The sequence below is a fragment of the Marmota flaviventris genome, chromosome 1 (genome assembly GCF_047511675.1).
Source record: "Marmota flaviventris isolate mMarFla1 chromosome 1, mMarFla1.hap1, whole genome shotgun sequence".
NCBI classification, from domain to species: Eukaryota; Metazoa; Chordata; class Mammalia; order Rodentia; family Sciuridae; genus Marmota; species Marmota flaviventris.
Window position 1 is genome coordinate 205351089 of NC_092498.1, and position 6681 is coordinate 205357769.

Genomic DNA, 6681 nt, shown 5'->3' on the forward strand with positions numbered 1-6681 from the left:
AGCTCATTGGCTCTTCCTGCTGCTCCATCCTGCCTCCAGGAATGAGGAGGTCCCCAAAAGTAGACCTCCACAGGTATCGTGTACACCTGTCCCCACAGGATCTGAATCTGTGCCTTATTTCCAGGCCATTTCTTTCTGCCATCGGAATGGCTATCGGGGGTAGAAGGCCACAGGTGGCTTGAGCCTGTGCCTCCTTTCCAGTGTCAGTCCCCTTTGGTGTCTCTGTCCCCTGGAAGGGGCCTTCCCTGGAGGCGTGGCTGCAGTTCCCTCAATCGAACGCCCTGCCTTTCTCATTCTCACTGACCTGGCCAATGCCCAGCTCTCAGGCACTGGCTGGGCAGCTGATCCTAGATGGTTGGGTGACCTTCCAGCTGGTCCTATGTGACCGTCACTGCTGTCATTCCCAAGTGCTGACCGTGTGCTGGAGAAGCCTCAGTACTGGGCTCCCTGTTCTTTGACCACTTTTGTATATTCTGGGGACAAGTCCTTTGTCACAGAAGGGATTGTGACTTCTTTCATCACTCGTGGCTCACTTTTAAATTATATCTCCCAAAAAGCAGATGTTTAAAATTACAATGAAGTTCAGTTTTTCAGTTTGGTTTTTCTTGTGCTTCCTGTGCAGGCAGTGTTTGCTGAGCCCAAGTTTGCAAGATTTTCCACATTTGTTTTTTTCTCCTTTGGGGTGTGTGTGAGTGTGTGTGTGTAACTGCGGGCCTTGCACATGCTAGGCAAGTGTTCTATCTCTAGCCACACCCCAGCCCTTAGATTTGTTTTCTAAATATCAGTCTCAGTCCATTTGCTGTTGCTAAAACTGCATACCTGAGACAAGAACCTTTATAAAGCAGGGAGGTTTAGCTCTCAGTTCTGGAGGCTGGGGAGTCCAAAAGCATGCTGCTGGCATCTGGCAAGGGCCCCTTGTCTGGTAACTGGCGCTGGACATTGCATGATGAGGCAGCAGACATGCCAACTCTGGTCTCTTTCTAACAAAGCCAAGGCAGGGGCCCCATCATGACCCCATCAAATCCTAATTACTCCCCAAAGGGCCCCATGCATCAATGTAGGAACTTGGGGATTCTTCCCAACATTGCACTGTGGGGGACATTCAAGACATCACAACCCCTTGTGGCTTAGATTGGCCTATGATTTACTTTGAGTTCACGTTATGTTTCAGTTTTTGTTTGCAGTGCTGGCGCCGGAATCCAGGGCTCTGCATGCTAGGCTGGCGCTCTGCCGCTGAGCCCCGTCCCCATCCCTGAGTAATATTTGTGGTGTGAGTTTAGGGTTGAGGTTGATGTCTATAGGGCTGTCCATTTGTGGTGTGTGTGTGTGTGTGTGTGTAGATGGACACAATAACTTCATTTTATCTATTTTTTCTGTAGTCCTGAGGATTGAACCCAGTGCCTCACACATGTGAGGCAAATACTCGTTAACTGAGCTACAATCCAAGCCCCTCTCCAGTTGTTCTTGAAAAGTCTGTGGGGAAGACTTTGTTTCTCCTAGCTTGTGACTGTGATTGACCATTTGGGCATGGTGGCACTCTCCTCTAATCCCAGCAGCTCTAGAGGCTGAGGCAGGAGGATCACAGGTTCAAAGCCAGCCTCAGCAACTTGATGAGGACCTAAGCAGCTCAGCCAGACCCTGTCTCTAAATAAAAGACAAAACAAACAAGCTGGAGTGAGGCTCAACGGCTAACCTGGTTAGTTTGTCCCCAGTACCCTCCCAAATCAGTTGACCAGCTGGGTACAGTGGCACGCTTCTATAATCCTAGCAACTCTGGAGGCTGAGGCAGGAGGATTACAAGTTCAAGCACAGCCTCAGCAACTTAGCCAGAACCTGTCTCAAAAAAAAGAAAGAAAAGAAAGTGGGGTGGTGGAGTGGGTCTGGATTAGGCCTGTGGCCCCTGGGCTCAATCCACAATACTGCATTGAAAAAATACAAGCTGGGGCTAGGGATGTGACTCAAGCGGTAGCGCGCTCGCCTGGCATGTGTGCGGCCCGGGTTCGATCCTCAGCACCACATACAAAGAAAGATGTTGTGTCTGCTGAAAACTAAAAAATAAATATTAAAATTCTCTCTCTCTCTCTCTTAAAAAAAAAAAAAATACAAGCTGGCACAGCGTCACATGCCTGTAATCCCAGTGATCTGTGAGGCTGAGGCAGGAAGATCCCAAGTTCAAACCAGCCTCACCAACTTAGCAAAACACTGTTTCAAAATAAAAATAAAAAAGGGTGGGGATGTGGCTCAGTGGTTAAGCACCCCTGAGTGCAATCCCTGTTACCAAAAGTAAGTAAGTAAATGAAATAACAGCTGACTACATGGCATCTCTTCTGGGCTCTGCTCTGCCCCTTGGGTCTTCTTGTCCCCTCAGCCCACCCTGCGCTCTGTTCTGTCTCCTACACTGTCCCTTATTTTCCTTCCCCCCCCCCCCACCGGGGGATCCAACCCAAGGCCTTGAGCATGCTAAGCACTTGCTCTACCACTGAGCAGCTCTGGCACCTTCGGTCCCTTAGGGTCCCTCTGGGAGTCACTGGGAATCAACTGTAAAGTGCAGAGTGCACCCGACTGGACTGGGGCAGCCCATGGCTACGCATCCCTAACTCAGCTCTTCAAGTCTGTTTTCCCGTTTGGTCTGTGGATCCAAGTCACCAGCCAGGTCTACCCCAAGGAGGTCATAGGTGCCAGGCAGTTATAGGTGCCACGCCCTGATCCTGAAGCCTTCTGCATTTTAAATACTTAATGTTGGGGGTGATGTTACTATTATTGAGATAGGGTCTCACTATGTTGCCCAGGCTAATTTTTCTTTTTTCTTTTGGTACTGGGGATTGAACTGAGGGGCACAGAACCACTGAAACACATCTCCAGCCCTTTTTTGTATTTAATTTAGAGAAAACTCTCACTGAATTGCTGCTTAGGGCCTCGCTAAATTGGTGAGGCTGGCTTTGAACTTGCGATTCCCCTACCTCAGCCTCTGAGCCACTGGGATTACAGGCTTGTGCCACGGAGACCGGTGCCCAGGCTGATCTTGAACGTGTGGACTTAAGGGACCCTCCTGAGTGCCACCTCCTGAGTAACCGGAACTACAGGTGTGTACCACCACACCTGGCTCCAGACTGTGACTGCTGTTGTCTTTTCCCAGGTGAATTCACAGAGGTTCAGGGAGCCAGCTGGCCAGCTGCGCCTAGGGGTTCCTCCCACATTCTCCTCCACTTAGCGGCCTGGCTGGCTCCACCCTCCCAACCTTTGTTACAGAACTCCTGTGTCCCCGCTGCCCTGTCCCTGCCCTTCTGTGACCCTCCAGAGCCAGGTAGCCCCACCAGCTCCAATATTGACCTGCGCCAGCTCTGCAGATAAACAGCTGGGCCCAGACAGGGGATTGTTAGGTCAGCATCACCCCAGGCTGGTCCCAGGGGAAAGGTGGCAGAGAAAGAGCCCTGCACTCACACAGGCTGGTCTCCTCAGCTCTGAGAGCCCCTGCAGCTTCGCTAAGCCTCAGTCTCCTCATCCGTGGAATTGCCTTATAGCTGGATCGTGAGCATTGCATGAGGTCATTTATTCACTCAAAATTCTTTTTTTAAAATACCTTTGTTTTATTTATTTATTTTTATGTGGTGCTGAGGATGAAATCCAGTACCTCATATGTGCTAGGCAAGCGCTCCACCACTGAGCTACAGCCTCAGCACTTTTTTTTTTTGTTACTGGGAATTTAACTCAGGGGCACTTGACCCCTGAGCCACAACCCAGCCCTATTTTGTATTTTATGTACAGACAGGGTCTTACTGAGGTGCTTAGGGCCTCGCTGTTGCTGAGGCTGGCTTTGAACTTGCAATCCTCCTATCTCAGCCTCCCAAGTTTCTGGGATGATAGGTGTATGGCACTTGGTTTCAATACACACACTCACATACACACAAACACACACGTATATATTTTTCATATTGTTTAGTTGTTAATGGGCCTTTATTTAATTTATTTATATGTGATGCTGATGATTGAACCCAATGCCTCACACATGCCAGGCAGGTGCTCATCCACTGAGCCATAACCTCACTCCCTTATTGAGCATCTTTACTCCATGCCAGACACTCTGCTGGGGAGGGATGATTTTTTATTTTTATTTTTTGGTACTGGGGATTGAACACCCAGGTGTGGTTTACCACTGGGCTGCCAAGGCTGGCCTTGAACCTTCGATCCTCCTGCCTCAGCCTCCTGAGTATTTGGGATTACAGGTGTGCACCACCGTACTTGACTCCTCTAGTATACATTAAAAATCATCTCTAGGGCTGGGGATATAGCTCAGGTGGCAGAGTGATTGCCCAGCATGCACAAGGCCCTGGGTTCAATCCCCAGCACCACCACCAAAAAAAAAAAAAAAAAAAAGTCTCTATATTCCTTACAATACCTAATACAATGTAAGTAAGCGCTGTGTGGACAGTCATTGTGCTGGATTGTTCAAGGACTCATGATAAGAAAACATTCTGCATGTGTTCAGTTTAGATGCAATGGTTATTTTCCCAAATATTTTCGATCCATGGTTGGTTGAATTTTAGGATGTGGAACCTGGGGATGTGGAAGGCTGCCTACATAACAAGGGACCCTGGCTTTGGAGGCAGGCTGGAGAGTATTTAAGAGGGCTCTGGATCAGAAAGATTCCAAGTTCAAGTCCCAGCTTGTCTATGCCTCGCTCCTCCGAGCCTTGGTTTCTCCATTTGTAAGCGAGGATATTAATGACAAATACCTGAAAAGGGTACTAGGAGTGTCACACGGCCTCACAGGAGAGTGGTGACACCCAGGGGTAATGAGCGAAGGCGCTGGTTTGCTGTGGGGCGGGAGGAGGAGGCACAGAACTAAGGAGATCCTCTGGAAGAGCACCTCAAAATCTTCATCCTTTAAAAAACAGAAGGGGGCTGGGGTGTGGCTCAGCAGTAGAGCACTCGCCCAGCACATGCGAGGCCCTGAGTTTGAGCCTCATCACCACGTAAAAATAAATGAATAAAATAAAGGTATCGTGTCCAACTACAACTAAATAAAATATTTTTTTTTAATGAAACAAAAAAACTCCATACAAAACAAAACCAAAAATTGCATTCTGGAACCACCCTCTGTGACCAGTAAAATGGAAAAGCCCCCAGGAGGTGTCCACAGGTTGGGAGGCTGCGAGTCCAGGAGGTGGTTGCTCTGTGCCCTGGACAGGCCAGGGCTGGTCTCCAGTTCCTGCTGCCTATAAACATGAAACGAAAGAGGGTCAAAACGGGGTAGATCCTGTGGAAAACAAGCACCTCCTCAAAAGGTCTAACGTAGAATTGTCATATGACCCAGCAATCCCATTCCAAGGCTTATTACTAAAAGAAGGAGAAACACCCATCTACACAAAAACAGGTACGTCTGGCCTGGGGGTACAGCTCAGTAAAAGAGCTCTTGCCTAGTGGGCATGAGACCCTGGGTTCCATCCCCAGCCCTGCAAAACAAAACTAAGCTAAAAAACAGAAATAAAACTAAAAAAAAAAAAAAAAAAGAAAAAAAAAAAGCCCTGTGTACTTGAATGGTCAAGAGGCAACATTCATAATAGTGAAATAGAAAGAGAAAAAGCTGCCCAAATGTTCCTCAAAGGATGAATGGACAAACAAAAAGGGTAGGTTCCTACAATGGAATAGTATTCAGTTGTTAAAAAGGAATGAAACCAAACATTCACTGGAGAAAAGATAGCCTAGTCAAAAAATGATGCTTAGCAAAACTGGAAGTCCATATGTAGCAAAATGAAATTAAACCTCTATCTCTCACCCTGCACAGAAATCAACTCAAAGTGGACCAAAGACTTAGAACAGAGACCCTGAGCCCTAATAGAAGAAAAAATAGGCCCAAATCTTCACCACGTCAGCCTAGGATCTGACTTCCTTAACAAGACTCCTAAAGCACAAGAAGTAAATTCAAGAATCAATAAACGGGATGGATTCAAATTAAAAAGCTTCTTCTCAGCAAAGGAAACAATAATGTGAGGTGAGAGACAACAGACTGGGAGAAAATCTTTACCACATGCACCTCCAATAAAGCATTAATCTCCAGGATATATAAATAACTCAAAAAACTTAACACCCAAAAAACAAACAACCCAATCAATAAATGGGCTAAGGAACTGAACAGACACTTCACAGAATAAGAAATACAATTGATCAACAAATATATGAAAAAAGTGTTCAACATATCTAACAATTAGAGAAATGCAAATCAAAACTACTCTAAGATTTCATCTCATTCCTTTCAGAATGGCAATCACCAAGAATACAGGCAACAATAAAAAATGTTGGTGAGGATGTGGGGAAAAAGGCACACTCAGACATTGCTGTTGGGACGGCAAATGGGTAAAACCACTACGGAAAGCAGATGGAGATTCCTCAGAAGACTAGGAATGGAACCACCATTTGACCCAGCAATCCCATTCCTTGGTTTATAGCCAAAGGACTTAAAATCAGCATACTACCGTGACACAGCCACATTGATGTTTATAGCAGCTCAATTCACAATAGCTAGGCTATGGAACAAACCCTAGATGTCCCTCAATAGATGAATGGATAAAGAAAATTTTTAGTTGTAGATGGGGATATAGCTCAGTTGGTAGAGTGCTTGCCTTGCATGCACAAGGCCCTGGGTTCAATCCCCAGCACCACAAAAAAAAAATAATAATAATAA